Here is a 22,708-nt window from a genome sequence, read left to right on the forward strand (position 1 = left end):
AAAATCATCACTAAAAACATATGACTATATATTATGCTTTTAAGTACTGCCCTGAATAACTACAGGACAGGAAAATTAACTCTTGAGAAAGAATTAAACCAATACTTATAGATGTTCATTATAGAGAAATTAGATTCACTGAACAAAAGGTTTCATCAAAACACATGTTTCTAATCAGCGTGTTCTGCTTTCCTGAGGGCAAATTTCCAGCCAAAATGCTTCATTAACGAATAATCAAGACATCCCTACCTTTGTGCTACTTTTGAACTGGGAGCTGTCGGTGGGCCTCATGTAAAGGATGGATAAAGGGACACACTGAACACAAAACTCTAAAATCAACAAATAAAATAGAAGCATAAATATGTTATGGACCCCCTAAGTCATTGAACAATGTAGGATGCCACATGGGAAAGCAATGTCAATAGAGAGGAGAAACAAAATTGAATTGTATTACATTTCTAATAATTCAGTAGGTAAAGAATCTCCAGATGGTCTAATATTCTATCAGTTGCTATTTTGATGAACACATTAAAAAAATCTTAAAATATCAACTGCACCTGTCAATATCGGGCATAATATAAAACATCATTTATAATCTGTGTGCATTTTCTCAGTGTTTTTTAAAGCACCCAAATAGCCTTTATTGGTTATGGTTTATTAGCATGAGGTTGAGGCTTTCCAAAGTAAGGGCCTAAAGGTCCATTCAAAATTTTATTCAACTTGCTTTACAAGGTAGCACCCCACAATTCAGATGGTCTATTAACAAATACTTATGAAGATAAATATTATGGTATGCTCACCAGCAAGAAAGGACAAAGACATATGGCTTAGTTCAAATGAAGGTAAGCATTAAAAGTAATTTAAACCAAGAAGCAGAGCCTACAGCCAACTGATATAGAGTGACATTCTTCAGAATAAATGAAGAAAACATACAAACAACATGCATACAACAAGTAATTTGCCACCTGGACTCTATTTATATCTAGTTATACATAAAAACAGTATGAGATAGAAGGTGAAAGAAAAATAAAAGTAGGGCAACTCCTGTTTCTTGAGCACCTACTATGTGAACAGTGCTCTCATTCCCATCTCCCCATGGAAAGGTGTCTTTTCAAGGGTACCAGTGACCTCTCACGGTTCTCCATATCCAGCCTGGAATTCTGCCACACTTAGCCTCTGACCAAAGTGTTTGCACAAGTACCAGCTCATAGCTTCCCTGGGATGTCCTAAAAGCTTCTCAAATTTTAGGACATGTTAACTGGGGATCCTCCTGCCTCCTCAACACCTGTTTCTGCCACAGACTGCCTTAGCCAGTTAACAACTCTCTCTTACCAGATTCTCAGGTCAAAATAGTTGATCCTTCTTGACTCTCATCTTTTCTCACATCCACATCCAACAACAAATCCTGTCAGCTCTACCTGGAGAGTATATGCAGATTCTAACTGCTCACACCTCCACTGACACCAGACTCTAGGGGGAGTCCTCCTTTTAAAAACCTAGATTACGTCATTGTCCTGCTCAAAACCTCCAATCACACCCAGGATAAAAACCAGGGTCCTGACAATATCCCACCAGGCCCTGTATGATCTGGCCTCACAGTTCCCTCCCTGACTGGATCTTCTCCCACCTCTCCCCACTCACTCACTCTTCTCTGGCTACACCAGTCTCTGCATTTCTTCTTACACCAGAGGCATACTGCTGCCTCGGGGCTTCTGTACCTGCTGTTTGCCCTGCCTACAACATTCTCCTCAGTGAGACTTTTATTCAAATGCCATCTTTTCTGATGACCTTTTTTAAAATTGCCATCTTTCTACTTCTTGCCCTAGCATTCTCTATCCCCTTCTTTTCTGACCTACTTTTCTCCATAGCACATATTACATTTGTCATTTAGTTTCTTTATTGTCCGAGCTCCCCCTTTAGAATGTAAGCTATATGAGGGATCATTTTTTCTTATTTTGTTTTCTGCTTTATTTTCAGAGCCAAGAAATCCACAACACTTGGGAGGACTCTATTATATTATTTAATTCAAATGGATCTTTTGAGTGAAGAATTACCAGCATTGTCATATATTAGTTGAAAAATAACTGAAGCTTAGAAAGAATAAGTAATATTCCAAGTAGCAAAGGTGGGAAAAAGAAGATGGACAAAAGTTTTGGTCTGCCTTTTGTGACATCTTGTTGTTTCCATCACATCATCTGCCTTTACATAAAAGAAATCACACATAATTTACTTAAAGCCCACTTGGGCTCTAAAGTCTGAGATGAGTTAAGTATTTTATTGTTGTTTTATTTTTGCCCTTCCCGAATCCATTCTGTTGAGTTCCTTGGGCTTACGTGAATTTTAAAAACTATTTTATTTAAAAATTAAAATAGTATTACATCAAACTTTTAAAAGTATTTTCTTCAAAGTTTACACATTATCCAACAAGGAACAGAATTACTTACTGATGTGAACCAACTTCCTAGAGCATGTCTGATATTTTAAAATGTTTCCTTTGGTTTCATGCTATAAGAAAAAAAGTTCAGAAAATAAGTTTCATGGACTGATAATATGATCATAGATCATAATTCTATCATAATAGAAGAAAATCTATTCTCTTTGCACTAATCATTCATTTTTCATCCAATAGGTACATTAAAAGAAAAAACAAACAAGGGACAAGAAGGGAGGAAAGGATGGATGGAGAGACAAAAAGGGCTGGAGAAAAAGGGCTGAAGATCAAGAGTGTTTCACTTCATAAATGGGTAACAGTCATCCTCATTCAAATCTGTATACCAAAATTTAGAGAAAATTTGAAGAGTTCTTCAAATAGATGTGGGGACCTTTACAGACTATAATTCAGTCGAGAGAAGAGTTTGTAATTGAGACTATGTGAAGAGAACCCAAAAGCCAAGAAATTCATACCCTGTGCCCACAGAAATGAAATAAACTAAGTTTTGTCGATCTGATTTGTTTCCAAAGAAGGCACAAGCATACACACACACACACACACACACACACACACACACACACACACACACTGTGGGCATCTACCTTAATTAAGCCACTCTGAACATCTGCAGATTTCCACAGTTATTTGTGATTCTGAAATTGGCATCCCTTTTTATTAGTATTGGATATTATTTTCTATAGAAAGATTCACCCTATTAAATTTAGACATGAAAATTCCTCATTCTTAGATGTTTAAACAAAATTAAAGATAATTTTTAATATAAAAAAGATACAGGGGGCGCCTGGGTGGCTTGGTCGGTTAAGCGTCCGACTTTGGCTCAGGTCATGATCTCACGATCCGTGAGTTCGAGCCCCGCGTCGGGCTCTGTGCTGGCAGCTCAGAGCCTGGAGCCTGTTTCGGATTCTGTGTCTCCCTCTCTCTCTGCTCCTCCCCTGTTCATGCTCTGTCTCTCTTGGTCTCAAAACTAAATAAACGTTAAAAAAAAATTAAAAAAAAAAGATACAGAAATAACATACCTTCCACTAACTTCTAAATATTAAGTTTAATTATATGAAAACACATACTCCAATGGGTATGTTTAAGTCAGGAGGGTGAATTTGAAGCCACACATATTCCTCTTACAAAAGCCAGTTGCTTCTAAAGGGATCAAACATAGATGTTAACACTTAAAAATAAATAAATAAATAAATAAATAAGCAAGCAAGCAAGCAAGCAGTACTTTAGTAAATTTTAAGTCAAAATAACAACTGGCATTTCTACTTCTAAAATTTGAGAACGATTTTTCAATTCTCAAAAAGGGTTAGATGAAAACATATTAATTCTGATTCATCCCCTGTTTGCCTCCTAGCATTTTAACACTCTTGCTACACAAAGTGAAAAGCATGGACCAGCTGCCTCTGCTTCACCTGGGAACTTATGAGCAATGCAGTATCTTGAAGCCATCCCAAAGCTATTGAGTCAGATTCTGAGTTTTATCAGGGTCCCCAAGAGATGCATATGCACATTAAAATTTGAGAAGCATTTATGCACACTATTGAGCAAAATATTTTTGCTTAGTTAGAAGAATTAAACTACCTTTGGACAATGAAAAAACATGGGCATAGGAATAAGCTATCATAGCAGTGATATATTCAGAGGAAGAGAAGAGACTCTATCTTGAGGACCCCATTTCTTCTGCTTCTCATTTTGTGTAAAGAGTAAATGTTAATCGGGAACCTATATCAGCAGTTATGACTTCTTGAACGTTGACTCAACTAACCTGAAAGCAGTTTCTGAGCTCTGTGAAGAAGACCACCATTATCACTGAATAAAAATAACTTCATTCTCAAGTCTAACATTTAAATGATATAAGATTCCAATTTAATTAGGACAACAATGTGAAGCCAGCTCAAATAAAAAGCAGGGACAATTTTCTAATGGATTTAAATTACGAGCTTGTGACAGACTATGACAGATGACATATTTACTTTTCATACAAGCTAAACGAATATGTTAGATAAAATGTGCTAAAAACACAGCAAATTTGAAATTAATGAAACCATTGATAATATATTTTTAAAGAACACTTTCTCTTGTAAAGGAAAATAAATCTGCAAGGCCAAACAGTTATTTAAAATGGCAAAATCCAATACATTATTGGAGCTTAGTAATGAGTTGGGAATTTGACCTTTCTTCAGAAATTGAAGATGCTCTAATCAGAATTAGCCAGGTGCATACTGGGGTCAAGCGCCATCCTGAAGTTTCGCTAAATAGCTTCTATCTCGCCTCTGATCATAAATGCTTCAGATCCCAGGCTTTGACATCTCAGTGACTTCAGTATTGTGGTTAGGCAGCTGCCATTTATTTCATTTTCAATGCATCAAGTTTTGCATGCCTTAACTGTGAGCCTTTTGGCAAAATATGTAGTCTAATAAATTCATGATCTAGCATTTTATCTTCCTTATCGTGGCCTTCGTCTCTTTAAGAAAGAGAGAATTCAAATACGACTGCAGAAACTGAGTGGAAAATGAGAATATAAGTGTACACATGCTTGAAGACATCACGGTGAACTAATGACTAATTACTGTGCAATTGAATACTAATGGAGAGACTCATGAAATCAACATGAACAGGAAATGAACTCAATATGACCAATGGTTCCACAATTAAAATCAAATAAATGCCTAGTAATAGAAAGACTTAAAAGATATTACTACAACCAGTCAATTATTCTTTGGGTTATACTTTACTAAAATAAGCACAATGCTAGGTAGAAGCAGCTAGCTGGATATCTTCTGAAAAGTTAATATGCATCTGAAATATGAATTATAGTACTATAATTATCTTCAAATTAAAGTATATAAAACTAGTTCAATAGCAAGTCACTTATTAAAGCAAATCAGATAAACATGCATTTCAGGAAAGAAACTTGAGAGGTTAACTTTCTACGACCTCTTAATTAATTAATTGTCGCTCCAAATGTTTAACTCTTTAATCCTGGGCAGTCCAGTCAGAAAATTGCCAATAGGAAGCTCGTCTGGGCATTGGAGAAAAAGCAAGAAAACAAACAAATTCAAAAAGCCTCTACTTCCAATGCCTAAAGGGGTAATGGCAATTATAAAAATTGATTAATAAATTTACCACAACTTTTTTTTTTAATTTTTTTTTTTAACGTTTATTTATTTTTGAGACAGAGACAGAGCATGAATGGGGGAGGGTCAGAGAGAGGGAGACACAGAATCTGAAACAGGCTCCAGGCTCTGAGCTGTCAGCACAGAGCCCGAGGCGGGGCTTGAACTCACGGACCGCGAGATCATGACCTGAGCCGAAGTCGGCTGCTTAACCGACTGAGCCACCCAGGCGCCCCATTTTACCACAACTTTTAAGAAAATTGCATGCATGTTTCATTTAGTTCTATTTCATTTACCTCCTTTCCACTACCCAATGGCTGAATAAGGCAGACTGAAATAAACTGCAATATTTTCTCTTGAAAAGTCTACTCACTTATCAGCTGTGGATCTAATCAAGGACCTAATAAGTCCATAATGGTACATTTGCTTCCCAGGAGAAACCACTGTTTCTCATCATTCCAGAAAATACCCCCTTGCAAAGTGCAACCAAGAGCCACAGACTCACTGCAACAGTCTAATAATTTGATTGGGAGCCCTTAGGCAGGGATAACTTAAATTACAATTAGAGAGCCCTCACACTGGTGCTAACATCTGTGTACTGAACCACTGTATACTGATTAAAGGTTTTTAAAAGAGAACTAAGTACTTCCCACATTAGGGATGAGTCTAATTCTAATGGCCCTCGTCCTTGGTATGTAATACTTCAAGATTCCCTGCTGAGATTCCTGCTCGTGAATCCAACGAACGCATACCCAGGGTAATAACTGTCTTAGAAATGTCCAACAAATGCTCAGGTATAAGTGGGCAGAAGGGCAGAGCCCTAGGAAGGGAAAGAAAGCACTGTTCATTTCATCACTCTTCCTGTGTCTACTTCCCCCTGACTTTGTGGCTACAGAGTTGAGGTATTTTTATTTTTGTTTTTCTGTTAAAAGAGTGATTCTAAGGAGAGGGTCAGAATGCAGAGAAATTGCCATGGGGGCACCAATTAATGAAAGTTGACATGAATGGGGACATGCACACTGCATCCCTCAGTGTCCTCCTGCCTCGTTATTAAATGAATCGTGCATGCAAGGAGAACAGAGCAAGAAGAAAGCAGAGCCACAGAGCTCTTCCCCAACACCCTCGCCACTCTGCTCCTTCCCCTCCATTCATTAGGGCCTTTTTCAAGCACATGGCTACAGCAGATGTCCCCGAGAGAACATTTTGTTTCCCCCCTGCATCCAGGCTCAAACACCTGGGCTCTGACATGACGTCCGGTGGAGGCTATTTTCTTTTTCCTTTTTTAAACTTTCCTTTTATTTGGTTTGCATACAAGGCTAATAATGAGGTTTAAAAAACTATACACAATCAGTATACAATTACACTCATTGGGAGTCTGACATGTAATTTCTGATAAACCCGTATAACTATGAACAGCAAAAGGAACCACAGAGCGCACACAATGTGTGGGGTCATCAGAACACAATGCCAACACAATCTCTGCGTCATGTCTTGTTGCATAGTATTAATCAGTGCAAACATTGTTTGGGAAATGAGAGGGGAGAGAAAGAGCAGTTTCCCAGCTGCTACTGCTTTGCCATCAAATCTGATAGTTCTATCTAATACAAGAGACTTTAGTAATAAAGCTTAGAACCCACTAATGACTCTTGAGGAGTCTGCTTAAACTGTTCAAAATGCAATGAAATAACACATCCTTAGATATAATCCCAACTCTTCTGATAATTTCACTTTCAACATTTCTTTAGCAATTTATTTATTTTCTTAAGTTTAGGAAATGTATCAGCATCTTTAACAGGTACATTAGGTGGTAGTGAGTATCCACATGATCTAAATGATCAGTGTTCTAGGCTGATCACTACAATTTTGATTTGCTTCAAATTTTCAAATCTTACATGTTGAAACATAATTATTTTTCTGTTGATTGTTACAGGGAAAGTATACAATAAGGTTCCATTATGAAAGAATTATCCAGGACCATAAGATGACAGCCCAGGTCACTGGGGAGCACAATGCAATACTATTGTCAATACTATTGATATGTCTTAGGAAAAGTGAGTCTGGGAAATGCAGAAATGTCACAAGCTTTGTTTTACCTTCATTTTAATAGAGCACAGAATGACCTGTATGGGAGGGGCTGACTACTTCAATTAGGTTTATGCTATTTTCAATAGGCACTTCCAATCAGTGCATTTAGCTGGAAAGCAATTCCTGACTTTATTATTACCGTTGTCATCCTTAAAATGCATTCTATTTATTTTTTTAATTCGCCAGGAGGGGCGAAGAGAAGACGGGAGCAATAAAGAAAAGGAGCCAGTAACATGCCCTTAGGGACCAATAGTGAAGGGAGAAGAATCACAGGAGAAGAGAGATAGGAGATGAAAATGAAAGACATATCTTATTAAACCATCATAATTAAGAAGTAATAGGTATTCATAAAGAGACCCATGCCCAAAGGCCTGAAGATGTCTACAACAGCAAGGGCAAATGTTTTCTAATATGTAATAATCAACAAATAATCTACATTAAAAAACAAACCAGACCTCACAAGAATGAGAAGTCAGAGTTCTACCTTCTCACAATGCTCCTGCCTCCAGTTCAGGGTGGACAGATCAAAACTGAAACTAACTGAAGTAAAGAAAAATTGGTGACTCCTTTTCAAGTACATGCAAATTCTGGAGAACACAGCGATAAAGAGCATTTGATAACAGAGCACCTTGCTCCCCATCACCTGTAGCTTATATTATGGGATGGTCCCTGGTTCTGAACCCTGAGATTACAATTGCTGCCAGAGATCCAAGGGAATCGGGGCCTGATGATGAAACTGACCCCACATTATTCATTTCAGCACAAGACAGGAATTAATTGGATGGATTTTCCCTCAGCTCCTGGACTTTAAGTTAGCTGGACCTAGGAGTACCGACGAGACAAATCTGAAGGGAAGGAGAAACACATTTAGTCCTTGGACACCCCCTAGTGTCTATGTGCGCATGAAAACATCTCACAGGTATCCCTTCCTTTCCTGCTACATTGAAGAATGACAAGTCTGGCTCCTAAAGACCCAGGACTCCAGCCTGGTGGGGAATCTGTTTTCTTCTCAGGTCAGGAATCAAGGTATCAGACTCAAAACCCCTTTTGGATACTTCTGGAATTTCTGCTTGCCATTAACTTTGTCTGAATGTGGCAGACTTTGTGTCAAGAAAATGTGGAAAATTATGGGTGGAACCAGGACGGGTCTATAATTTGCTCCCCCCCCCCAAAAAAGATGAATTTCACAGCTAATATACAGAATGAAAAATGCAAAAGAGAAATGGAGGAAAAATCTATTTCAGAGAATATGTGGTAGTTTGTCTTTATATAGATAACTTGTGAGTGTTTGAATAAGTTCTGTGATGTATTTATGTTTACCAATGTGATTGGATGTGAATACTGAATAAAGTCTGGGAAAAACTGCTTGCTACTTCTCTCAGTCAGCGGTTCTTTGAGCAGTATTTCATTTGTATGATGAAGATATAATTTAAAAGTGGCATGGAAAAGCTTTAGTGTAAGCACCTTTGAAAGTTCCCACAAAAATTGTATGTGATTCCCTTTCCATGTAGGTAAATTAATTTTCTGTGTGTCCCAGAGTCATCTATGGACTAGGCCCTCTCTGTTAAAACATTGTTAAAATTATGAAGTGTTACCGGGAGTTTTATCCATGATCATCTCAAAAGTGTAAATGTGCCAGAATGCCATTACTATGTTTGGCTGTTATAAACACCCCAAACTGTCCCAGTGTGCACCATTCTAGGAAAAGCATCCTTATACGTGACTTACTGGAACTTCAAGAGACACTGGCTATTTTCCTAGCTTTTCTAGCACAATGCTTTCACACCAGTTGTTCTGGGGAAGCACTCCACCATTCTATTAAACCTTGAAGCATATATTACAGCAATATGTAAAAGCACGTTTTCCTGCTGCACCTGGGTAGGCTGCAACCTACATGAGATGGGATTCTTTACAGATTCACAGAATTTTAAAGGGCAAGGCTCCTCAGAGACCACCTAATTCAGACCCTTATAAAGGAATGGGGAGTTCAGAGTGATTTCATGATTTGCTCAGAGCCACATGGCAAGGTTGTCAGAAGGCTAGAGCAGGAACCCAGAAGTCCCGCACCCAGTCATTTTTGGTCACTGATGCTTCTAAGTGTAAGAGTGCGGAGTGGGAACTTCACAGATGTGAATATATCACCTGTGGCAGGAAAAGAGAAGCCTGATTACAATATTTGTACCCTCTGTGTTGGGGACATATTCCCTGAAAGGTGAAGGTGTCCAGCCAGGTCCTATGGCACCCACCCAGGAAGATTATGACAGTAGACTCAACAGCCCTCCTTCCCTTGATTTTTCATTTGCAACTCTGATACAAGATTTATAGGGCAGAAAGAGAGAAAGGAACCGAGGGGAGGAATGTCAGAAACATCCTGCCCCCTCCCAACCACCTCTAGTACCACATACAAGCATGTGAATGAAACAGTTTTGTTCCTTCCCCAGCAGGACATGCTACTGTTTTAAATATCAAACAAAGATAGCTCTTGCTTCTGGTTACAGCCCACACAATAAATAAACTTATTTTTAAAAAGGAATCTTGGCATATGGTAACAAACCTATATAATTCTCTTGATCTTTAATCTCTATGCCAATGTCTTTTTTACAGATTATGGCCTCAACCCCTGACAAATCTGCTTAGTGAATTTTTGGCTGACAAATCTGGCAACACAAACGCTGTCTGAAATACATTCCAAAGGCTAAACATTTTCATAATAGCTACTTTACATAGCCTAGTAGGTTTCCCTTTAGGACACCAATTAGATTTTTTTTTAAAGTGACAGTGTTAATTTTTATGATTACACACAGAACTGAGATTTTTATTTAATGCGCTGGGCCTTCTTTTAAAGCTTTTCAAGGGGATCAACTACTTTGCCAACAGACGGGTGTTACAGCAGGGGTGATTATAGTAATTTTTCATGTAATTGGGAGTCACCATTTGGTTGCTATCTTTCACATGCTTGTTGACTCATCATATAATCCTTTATAATGGAGGTTTGTTGTATGTCACAAGAACGTGCCAAGCAGCCGGGAAATAACAAACAGAGGAACCCCCTGGCTGGTGGGGACCACGAAAGTCTTTAACATCTGCCCAGTTCTTTAGACTAAAGTACATTTTACTTAATAGCAGTGACCGAACACTGAGAGAAAGGTTTCAGAGGATTTGGGGAGAATCTGGGTTTTCTCTCAAAGAAGATGTCTCAAAAAACAGATTCTATTACACATTATGAAAGCACAGTTTTTAAAAAGATAAAAAGGTGTAAGTACTCATTAGAATTATCTAAGTTCCTTCCCATAAATTCAAGAATTTTAGACCAAAGTGAACACAGGATGTTGTCCCTCGGGTTCACTTACCACAATTCCACTTTTCATTTCATCTTTTGAATCCCCACAGTCAGCAAAGTGCTTTAATGGAACAAACACACAAACAGAGGTTGCAAATAAATGTTAGATGCTGTGTGACATAATGGGTGAAGGCCAGAACTGGAAGTGGGGACACCTGAGTTCTCAGCCCAGTTCTGTCATACTGGGAGAGACATGTGAACACACCTAAGCCTCAAATTCCCTTAATATTATTTTTAATGTTTCTATTTATTTGAGAGAGAGAGAGAGAGAGAGAGAGAGAGGGAACAAACAGGGGGGTGGGGCAGAAAGAGAGGGAGACAGAATCCCAGGCAGGCTGCACGCTGTCAGCACAGAGCCCAAAGCAGAGCTCAAACTCACAAACTGTGAGATCATGACCAGGGCGTAAATCAAGAGTCAGACGTTAAACCGACTGAGCCAGCCAGGTGTCCCCCCTCCAATATTTTAAGGGAAGAGGAGCATCACTATGATTCCCGAGTCTCCCCAAGAAAGAGCTGAAAATAAGAGGAAGTCTAGAAATCTTTTTTTATGTTAAAGCACTAACTACTAGGCCTCAACGTTTGACTTGAGATGATAGTTTCTGTTAACATTTTGCCGTCTTTGAACCAGTAAAGTTGGCACAGCCATCTATAATGTGCATTCCATCTGATGCTATGTGCATATTTCCTTTGGAGTTTTCCAAGAGCTGCTCACTTTTATTAAAAATGTCTGGGGTGCCTGGGTGGCTCAACCGGTTGGGTGTCTGACTTCAGCTCAGGTCATAATCTCACGGTTTGAGTTCGAGCCCCACATCAGGCTCTGTGCTAACAGCTCAGAGCCTGGAGCCTGCTTTGGATTCTGTGTCTCCCTCTCTCCCTACCCCTCCCGGCCCACGCTCTGTCTCTCACTCTCCTTCAAAAATAAATAAATGTTAAAAAAAATTTAAAAATGTCTAATGAAAAGTCTCTTCACCATTTGCTTCTAATAGATTCAGAAGAATGACTTATTTTAGCTTATCAGTGACTGTTTTTCCTTTCATATAAGGCCAATGACTATGGACAGCCATCTTGCCTAAAAAGCATTTCAGCTGGATGCAACTCTTGCATATTGATTTGACAAAGAACCTGCATTTGTGTTTTAATTTAGTTATCTAAGTACTTTTTTTACAATTCAAGCACAGTATTAAATATGCCGAATCTTACTTAGTTCCTAAGATCTGAGATAAAGGTCGTTTGCCTCACTAACCATGTGTTACAAATTAGCCATAATATGAGTTAGCCCTAGGTTAAGTATCTTCAACAAATCCAATGCAATTATATATTATACCTTAAATAAATAAATACAAGACACAACTAAAAACAAAAACCTAGCAATACAAATAAAGTTTATTTAACCAATTTTAATTCTTATGACACCAAAAACAAATACAAAATAAGATTATCCTATTAGAAATTAGAAATGGCTATGTGTCATGTACTTTAGACTGCTGCTTAACCGTAATTATTTCTAGCATTTAATATCACATACTCATTGCCTTCAAAAGGCCGTCAGTGATGCAGGCTTCTGATAGAAACTAGTTGAGGGGTGCCTGGCTAGCTCAGTTGTTGGAGTAAGCAACTCTTGAGTTCAAGCCCTACATTGGGCACAGTGCTCACTTAAAAAAAAAAAAAAAAAAAAAAAGCTAGTTGAATAGCAGACCATCAAAGAAGACAGCTGGTAAATTTTGTCTATTTTGATCTAATAATTATCTCAGATAAGAAAGAGTAAAGACAACTGCCTCTATGGTAACCAAATCTGTAAATAATCAACCAGATAACTTCATGCTTTCTAGGAACCTCTAATCACTAGGACACTTTAATTACTAAGTATTCATATCTGTCCAGTGCCACAGAAATTAATAAGTAAATTACTGATGGGTAAATGAACAAGCTTTCAGAATCAGGATTAGAAGTTCATTTCATAAACTACAATCACCTTTTCATTTACACAAAAGGAATAAAATTCCTTTGTGAAGTTCAGTTCTACTATTTAGATCAGGAAGACATTCCACTGATAATGACTTTTATCCCATTTCTAATGTTCAGGACTACAAAATCCACAGCAAGCAAAATTATAAAACTAACTTATAGGTAACAGGCCAGTCTTTTCTCCAACAGAGGAAAATATTTTCTCAACTTAATTATATTTAGAAATATTAAATTTGCAAGAACCTACCTTTCATGGCTTCCCCTTGTTGAGTATGAATATTCCCTTTTTTTTTATAAGTAGGCCACATCCAACATGGAGCCCAATTCAGGACTTGAACTAATGACCCTAAGATCAAGGCCTGAGCTAAAATCAAGAGTCAGACGCTTAATCAACTAAGCCACCCAGGTGCCCCATGCACATTCCCTTCTGATGAACTGCTTGTATCCAGACAATGACACTGATCAAATTATGGAGAGGAAAAAAACAAAACAAAAAAAAACCACTCTTTGTCATATTCCTTTATTACAGAGCTAACAAGTTATTTAATTCCATTAATAAATTTGGTCTGGTAATAGTTTTTATCATTTTCCTCTTTGTTTTTTTAAACTTAGAAAAAGTGGGAGGTACATGAAGACAAGGGTATATTAGGATTGATGTAGCTTCTAGTTTTCCTCTTGAGTTTAAAATCATAAACTACTCACTAATGTGAATTCTTCAGAGCAGCCTGTCAGATCCATTGTGATAATTAATATAATGGCATACTGTAAATGCCACTGTTGTTAAGGCTGTTATCTTGGTGATTGCTGTTGTTTCTGACAATACTATTAATAACATTACTATGTTGATAATGATACTAACAAACAATGTTAAACACAAACAACACAATGTACTTTGTACTATACATGCAGACTGGAATACTGGAATAAGTGTATTTCCTGGGTAGAAGCTGATCATCTAAATTGTAAGCGACACCCACAGTACTTGTCTTCAGAGCATCTATATATTGGATGTGAGTGGGTGAGACTTTGCAAAGAAGGGCTGGGAAACCAGTTTTACATAATAGCTCTTCAGAGTACAAATTGAAAGTTGAAGGATTGTATGAAGATTTGAAGAAGAGAAATCCTGGTAAGATGGGACGAATGTGAATTGAGAAGTTAGAAGATTTAGAATTTTAGAATATCAAAGTATATATTATATCAGTGACAAAACAACTGGACACCAATTTTATTTTACTAATCTTTTTCTTTTTTTTTTTTTTTTTTTTTTTTTTTTTTTCAACATTTTTTATTTATTTTTGGGACAGAGAGAGACAGAGCATGAACGGGGGAGGGGCAGAGAGAGAGGGAGACACAGAATCGGAAACAGGCTCCAGGCTCCGAGCCATCAGCCCAGAGCCTGACGCGGGGCTCGAACTCACGGACCACGAGATCGTGACCTGGCTGAAGTCGGACGCTTAACCGACTGCGCCACCCAGGCGCCCCTTTACTAATCTTTTTCTGATGACAAATGCAATATGCTTGATTGTAAAACAAAAATGTGGATGACGCAGAATAAAGGAGAAAAATCAGAAGCATGTGTAATACTATCAATGGATAGAAAATTTTAATTTCGAGTCATTTATTTTGTAATAGAGAGAACCCTAATTGGATCAACAGTTTAGTGCTTTTCTAGTATTGCCTCACAACCTGTTAGTGAAAGATACAATCAGTTTTTTGGTTTACAATCAGCATCCTTTTTCTTTTTTGTTTTGTTTTCTTTTTTTTTTTTTTAAGAATGGACTAAAAGTTTTTGCAGCAGAACAGAAGTTTTGTGTGAAGCTTTTATTCACATGCATGATGCATACAGGTATGGGTCATGATGTAAATGAATTTCTATGCATAGGTCACAAACACTGCTTAAAAGCTTTCAAAAGTCATGATTTTGGTTGATTTATTTGAAAAAGGAGAAGGAACTGGTATGGAGTTCTAAAAAGTAATGAGACATATTTCATAATAAACTTAATCTTGGTGAGAAATATCTTGAAAACACTACTTTATTACAACACTGATGGAGATAGCAATTGCCTTCACCTTGGTAACACTCACATATACCAGATGCCATTGAGCAAAAACAGACACTGTCGTTAACCTTACTGAGCTCACAAACTAGATATTAATCAAATAACTAAGCAAATACTTGTACAATTTCAGCTGTGATAAATGCCATGGTGCTCAGAGAGTCCATAACAAGGGAACGTAATCTAATTTAACCTAAAGGAAAATTCAAGGGAGGCTACCCTGAAAAGGTAGCATCACTGCATTTTGAAGGGTAAATATAAGGTGGAGAGGAGACATTCCAAACAGAGAGGACAGCATATTTAAATGTCTGAACCTGGGGGTACCTGGGAGTACAAAGCCCACACAGTCACTTGCTTTAGATCTTCTCACAAGGAGATTATCACAGGCGCTCTATGATCTGGATTTAGCATATTTGCATGTCCAGTGGGGAGAGACATTGTCCCTCCTTGAAAATGAGCTCACCTGCTTCAAAAAGTTTAGGTGATGATCTGCTTGCAATATAAACATGGGTGGGTTACATGATCTTTTGTGTAGGCTTTCCAATTCTGCTTTTTATTTCATTTTTGTTTTTTAAAGGATATGGATAGTTCATTTGTGGATCACACAACTGCCAAAAGCGCTTAAAATGTACTGGACACCTTCAGGGTCGGTGCTGGTTTTTTATGTACACATGAATATGCATATTCCCCTGGTAATAATTTCTTCATAAAACACTGCTACATCCCTGATAAGCTCATTAATATCTCCACTTAAAGGAAAAGGAACTAGGAAACTTCTAAATACATCTTCTATATCTTAAAAGACACAAATACAGACCAATCAGTTATAATTTTGAATTCTAAAAACTGTAGGCACATTTTGGGCTGCTAGTTTCTTCTACTCTAAAATTACTTGGCAGCTTGCTAGGTATTTAGCATTAGGAAACTTTAATTTAAAGAAAGCCAAGGTTTCCAAAAAAACAAACAAATTTAATTTAAGCAGACAGTTCTGGAAAGCTCAATCTCTTAAAGTATAAAAGCATAACAGAGTAGAAAAAAATTAAAATAGGTAAATTTCATTTTGTCAGTAGAACTGTGTAGTAATAATTTCTCAGAGCCATTTTAGGAGGTAATTCTTTCTTCAGTTTTTTATCTTTAAAGCATTGTTCCACATTTGGTCCGGAAATTCATTTATTCATTCATTCATTTAACTAACACTAATTAGACACAAGTAGTTATGACATATATAACTTTAAATATTTACTGAAATTACCTAGATATGAAAGAAATCTCTCCAATCCGTTTCCTACATGGCATCAGGAATGATTTTGTAAATCTCATTATAACATCCCCTGATTCAATGATATTCCTCTGAATTTAAGGTAAAAATCTAAATCCCTATCATGGCTTTTTACAAAGCTCTACAAAAAGCTGGTCCTGCCTATTTTCAAGCTTCATCTCACCAGCCCTCAGTTACTATGACCTGGTCACACTGGCCAGTTGTCAGCTCCCACCTAGGGCCCTAACATAGGCCAATTATTCACAGAGAAGAGAACTGCCTCCATTCTTCACTTATGTGATATCATCTCAATTTTCAGGTCTCCACTTACATGTTCCAATGGAAACACCAATGGAAATTATGTCCCCCTGTGAGAATACCCTGCACTTTTTCTTCGTAAGCTTTATCACAATTTATAATCATGTACATTTTTAATGACTTTTTAAAAATATTGGTCTCTGCCACCTAGACTGTGGGCCCCAGAAGGGCAAAGATCACATCTGGTTTCTTCACTACTAAATTCGAGAGCTTAGGTCAATAAATATCTATGGAATACTTCTGTTTTAATCCTAGATCCACCTCTAGTTACTTAGTCTGGCACAAGTCACTTAACCTTTCTAAAGCCAATCTTATCATCTAAAAATGACTATAATACTACCTTCTTTTCATATTATATTTAATTTTTTTAAATACTATTGCCTAGAACAGAGCTGGGCTTAATAAATGAATAAACTTCTTTCCCCACTCCCTCTCCTTTACCTCCATGCACATCTAAAAATGTTTCAACACTCTGTCCAAAATAAAGCAATGATTCACAAGTCTGGCATTTACCAGCCACTAGTTTACTTTTCCCTTCCTACTCCCCAATTAAGAGAAAGCTCATTTTGAGGTTTAATGGAGAGTGTCACAGGTTCATCAGAGTTCAATTCAGCAGTCTGGAGTGAATCTGTAATAATCCATGACCACAGACCAGTTTGTATTTTTCCACTAATAAAACTCAAGAATGGCTATGTTTAAATGGAATTTTGCAGGTCATTAATCCATTCTAAGGACTGACTCTTTTGGCTGTTTAATTGGGAAACAGTGGTGGTAGGAGCAGATTACGAATCTAGATTTACCTAAAATATAAGGTGGTAAACTGTTTATATTTTATTAATTTATACTTCAAAAGAACTTCTGAATGACTTAAAATAAAAATTTCTAAAAGCCACTGTCTTCTTTCTAAATCAGACAGGACTTAGATATTTGCAATGGCACCATAAAATGCTAAACCCTGATGGGACAAAAAGGTTCTTTCTTATTTTAAACTAAGAAAAGCTCTAGATGACTGTCTTTCCTGTTCTGAACTGACCACAGTCCTCTATTTTGCTGCCTCAGAAAAGAGTCATGTGTACCATAAGTAATTGGTTGAAACACAGGTCAAGTGCCACAGCTCTGGCCAATGAAACATGAGGGGAAGAATAGAGGGGGTAGGTTCAGGCAGAGCTTTTCCCCTCTTTAAATGGTACATAAAACAGGGACATTCCCTTTTTCCGCCTATGCATGTTATAAACTGCAAGATATCTGGTCTCTGGCAGCTGTCTGGGAATGGCAGCTTGGCATATATGGGATAAGAAATATTATTATCTGCATGAATAGAAGAAAAAGACTGAAGTGTCCAAATGTAGAATGACTAGACAGAGTCCAATCTGCTCATGTACAGACTGCCTCAGTTACTGTAAATTATCTGGTGATTCTCTACTGCCCCTTCCCTCCTCCCATTACCCATATTCCAACCAGTCCTGAAAGTTTTAATCTTGGCAAATGCATACACCAATGTCCCATCATTCCCCAAACACCATATACATATTTTTAAATTCTAAGTACTAATTAGAAGAAAGATGTCCATTTGCTAATCACAGGGATAAATGGGTGGAGAGATAGATGAATAAATATCTCACATATACACATATTTAACATACATTGAATATATTTATGTTAATATATGTCACATTCATTTAATGTATGTACATTCAACAAATATACTTAACATGCATTTTTACATATGTATATTTTTCATATATACTGTACATGTGTGAGCATGTGTAATGTGTCTACAGAGAGAGGAATTGAGAGACAGAGAATAGTTAATAGCTTACGGAAATCCAAAACAAGACTGGAAACAATCCTCAATTGCCAGAAATTCATAGATTCAGTGTTTGTGTGAATGACTAGCATTGTTCTTTTGCCAGCACGTTAGTAAGGAAAATTCATGAAAGCAATGTCGGTACGTAGTTTCCTTATGTCGGTACGTAGTTTCCTTATCTCTGCAGAAGTTTTAATGACTAACTGCAATTTTTCTCCTTTATTTATCTACCTTCTTTGGAACTGTAATGACTCACCCTGAAGATGATGACTAAATGTCTACGGTGATTTAATGCTGTCACCCACAGTAAAGACGTAACTAGAAACTGTCAATTATTAGGCTAATCAGGAAATGCCAGATTTCTACGATAATAGAAAACAAGTAATCATCACTAGAAATGTTCAGTTGGAGTTTAAAGTAGATGTATATGAAGTTAAAAACAAACAAAATGTAGTCACTAACAGAGTCATTCCAGAACTATCGCCAGACTGTCGCCATTTTCTTCATGTTGCAAAGATTCATTTCAACCACACCTTAAAAAGTTGAAGTTTGGAACAGAATGCTTGATTGTTTTTTTAGTTTTGATATTTTGACTCTCTCTAAATGTAATATTCCTTCCTCAGAATCTAGTATTACACCTGATACACAAGGAGTAGCCCCCAAACCTGACCTTGTGCTTGCATGAGGTCAAGCAGTGCGATTTAGAAAACCAAGAATTTGGCATGAGAGTGGATACTATAGGTACTTATCATTAATTTATAAATTATGTGCTTCCCCTCCATGTCCAAACTATTAAACTGGAACCAGTGTTTGAACTTTCTTATCACTAAAAGTAAAATAGCTTCTTTTTTGTCTGCTAGTGTATTCCTTCAGGACCCTCTTCCCCTTTTTTCCTATACTGATCAGTGAGCCAGGAAGAAGTATATGGTAAATTTTAGTGCTTAACAAGCATGATGGCATACCACAAACTTCATAAATAACAACAAGAAATATATATTGTCTGTCATACAAAAGATGTTAAAATACAATGTTTGAAATATAAAACTATAATACTGCCAAAATATGTCACTAAACCGAGGATCATATGTATCCAATATCCTGCTTCAAGAAAAATATGGATTTAAAAATTACAGCCTATGAGACTCCATTTTAAGATGACATAATATATTAGTCAATGTTTCTCACAAATGAATCAACCCATTGCATAATTATAATCAAATTTAATCATTATAGCAAAGTATAGGGAGCAGCATAATCTTTTTTTCTATTGGACAACTCATCTCACACTGGAATCTCACACTGAAAGCAAATTTATTGAGGGTTACTTGTCTGGTTATACCTGACCATTTTATAGAAATTAATTTTTAAAGATTCTAGGTTCGAACAGAAACATGGTTTTCTAAAATAAATGTAGTTTTGTAATGCAATCACTCAGTGTTTGTTTAATGTTTGATTCACTCAATAGCAATTCCTCCCTGAAGCATTTGTGAAGTAGTTTGTGGACATGCTTGCAGTAGTATACTTGTGTGCAAAAATCAAACATAAAAACTGATCACATGCTCACAGCTGGAAACCGTGTCAGGCTTTATTCAGGAAGGTATCAGGCATTATCATTTAGCGCTCCCACAGCGGGAGGAAAAATGGTGGCACAGAGGAGAACGATCACATCAGACACACTCCAGGGGTTTCCTTTCCCTACATTGTTCCTCTCCCAAATGTAACTCTTTAAATTTTAAATAGGAAAAGAACACACAGAATCATTGCTCAGAACAAAAAAGGGAGGGGGAGTGGATATGGAGGAGGAAGGTAGTGGCAAAACAAGAAGGAAAACATTTCTCATTAAATAAAGTGAATTCTAGAAAGCTCAACATACACTTTAATGTGTCCTTAAGACCTAAAGAAGCACACACATCAAAGAAGTTTTGAAGATCTACTTTAGTTCAGGCAGTGCTATACTGTGCTGTTTTACAATTGTTGATTGTGAACAAGTTACTTCTTAGTAATCAAATGCAAATGAATTCAAGAATAGCTAATTGATGAAGTTTTGGTTTATAAACCTATACTTACCAGATACAATATACATTAATAAATATTAAGCTAACTGAAAGAGTGAAGACACACGAACTGGAGCACATTTTATTTTTCCTTTCCAGACGAGAAATCATCTTCCAACCCTATTATCTAATTCTATTTCTTCATAGAAAATTATAATTTAGGAATTAATTTTAACCTCTGAAAATCCCCATGTTCACATTAGTCATTGTTTAATACAATAATACCATCATTATTTTAGAAAAAAAAATTATTATAATACAAGGTTTATTTTACCAGAAAAGCAAAATTCATGAGCAGCTTAGTTTCAGCAAGTGGAAGGATTTCTCAACAAATAATGATACCTATTTCAAATCAATAGTCCATGCCAATACCTTCAATAGCAGTATAACCAGCTCCTGAAGGTCCACAGACGGATGGTCTACTCATTGTTTTTCCTTCAATGTATTTTGCTGCACCTACTGCTCTTCTTGTGGACACTGCAGGCATTCTTGGCATACTTCACAGTGTAGACTGAAAAGTGGCCCTTTGAACCCCAGACACTGGCTATCTACTCTGCTTTTGGAATGATTTGAGAAAGAAATCCTTGTCAGCATGTAATAGCTAAGAAAAGGTAGAAAACAGATCTTGGTCCATCCATCCATCTCCTAGGATTAATTTCCTTTTAAGTAATCTGTACCCCCCCCCCAGTGTGGGGCTTGAACTCACAACCCCAAGATCAAGAGTTGCATGCCTCACCAACTGAGCAAGCCAGGCTCCCCCATCTCCTAGGATTAGAGATGAATCATCTGCACCCTCAGATTTCATTCTTAAATATTATGATAAAATTCTCATGTGTCTTTTTCACAACTCTGTCACAAATACAGAAACTAAGCCATAAACAGATTAACTACTTTTAGCCTAGACTAAATCTCAAATAAAATTTAGATGTGACCTCTAGCCTCCTAACTGCAAAGTTGTTCTTTCTATAAGTTCCTATTCTGACACATATGTGTGTATGTGTGTGTATGTATATGTTATATATAATATATATGTAATATATATAATATATGTATATACATACATATATATGTTATATATATTATCTATACGTGAATATGTATGTACATATACATGTGAATATACACATGCACACTCACAGAGATAGATGGATAGATAGATATCCATATATACACACATCCTTTTAAACTTTTAGTTTTTTTCTAAAAGAAGAAAAATAAGAAGAAACAACTGAATATGTGCATTTTCTTTTTAAACAGGGAATCAGATCTGCCTAACAAGATGTTTCCCTGAAATATTGGCCTCAAATGAGTCCATTCAGCCATGGCAAGGAGAGGTTTCCAGCCAAAACATTTAATTAGTGCCCAATTAAGACAGCCAGAATGATGTGAAGTCCGGGCTCTGGCCGCATGCACGCCTCAGGATGGGTAAGCAGCTTAAGTGAGTCTAGTCTGACTAAAAGCTGTCAACTGTCAAACTGTCAGTGGGCCATATGGGTCAGGCAGCATCTCTCTGAAGAATTCGGCTTGTCCACTCATCAGGGGAAAAATACCTCCAACACCATTGGGTTGACAAATACCCAGCAGTTCCTCAAAGCAGGAAGGAACTGAAGTTATGATCAGATTAGAAGAAGAGCCCAGCCGTGTCCCCTTTTAAACTTTCCTGGCACCCGACCAGCTACAGAAAAAGGTCCAAACTCCTTAAAATGGCAGACAACACCCGGCCTAATTATCTGGCCTCATCTCTCATCCTTCCCTCTCCCTGCTTTATCCTTAAGCAACATTAAACTGCTTGATATTCCCTCCATATGCATGTGCACTTTCCGAACTCCAAAGCTTTGCTAATACTGTACCCTCTGCCAATAATACCATTCTCTCCTCTCTCCCCACCTTGATTCATTCATCTCTTTCACTCAAATTCATCTTTTTATATTAAACTTATGAGTCAGCTGCTACAAGAAGCCTTCCCCACGCATCCCCTCTACCATTAACCTCAGGCAGGGTTACAGACCCCTTTCCCATGCTCCCATAAGCCCCTGGGTGTCCAGCACTAACCTTAATGCATATGATTCTCATCATCTCTTTATGAACCCATTTTCCTCTCTTGCCTGGAGTACGCAAACGGATGGCAGGAGTGTATCTCCTTTGCCTTCATAATCCCAGCACCAGGAGCACTGAATGTTCCTAATAATTGTTATTGGTAAGAATCAACAAATTAATCATGAAATAAGTAAAAACCAATTTTATCCCACGTTTATTTCCCTC

At 37.2% G+C, this 22,708-nt stretch overlaps 1 long non-coding RNA gene across 1 annotated transcript in view; it reads right to left on the minus strand.

Moving 5' to 3' along the window:
- Positions 1–249: 249 nt before the first annotated feature.
- The window catches only part of LOC131485066 (uncharacterized), a 28,100-nt gene continuing 5,641 nt past the window's right edge, over positions 250–22,708 (minus strand). The window contains exons 2-4 of the long non-coding RNA XR_009248615.1: positions 22,499–22,627; positions 2,445–2,505; positions 250–329 (exon numbers count right to left, since the gene is read on the minus strand). This is a non-coding gene — a long non-coding RNA (uncharacterized LOC131485066). The remainder of the gene's footprint in view (positions 330–2,444; positions 2,506–22,498; positions 22,628–22,708) is intronic.

Source organism: Neofelis nebulosa, chromosome 9, assembly GCF_028018385.1.
Source record: "Neofelis nebulosa isolate mNeoNeb1 chromosome 9, mNeoNeb1.pri, whole genome shotgun sequence".
Taxonomy (NCBI): domain Eukaryota; kingdom Metazoa; phylum Chordata; class Mammalia; order Carnivora; family Felidae; genus Neofelis; species Neofelis nebulosa.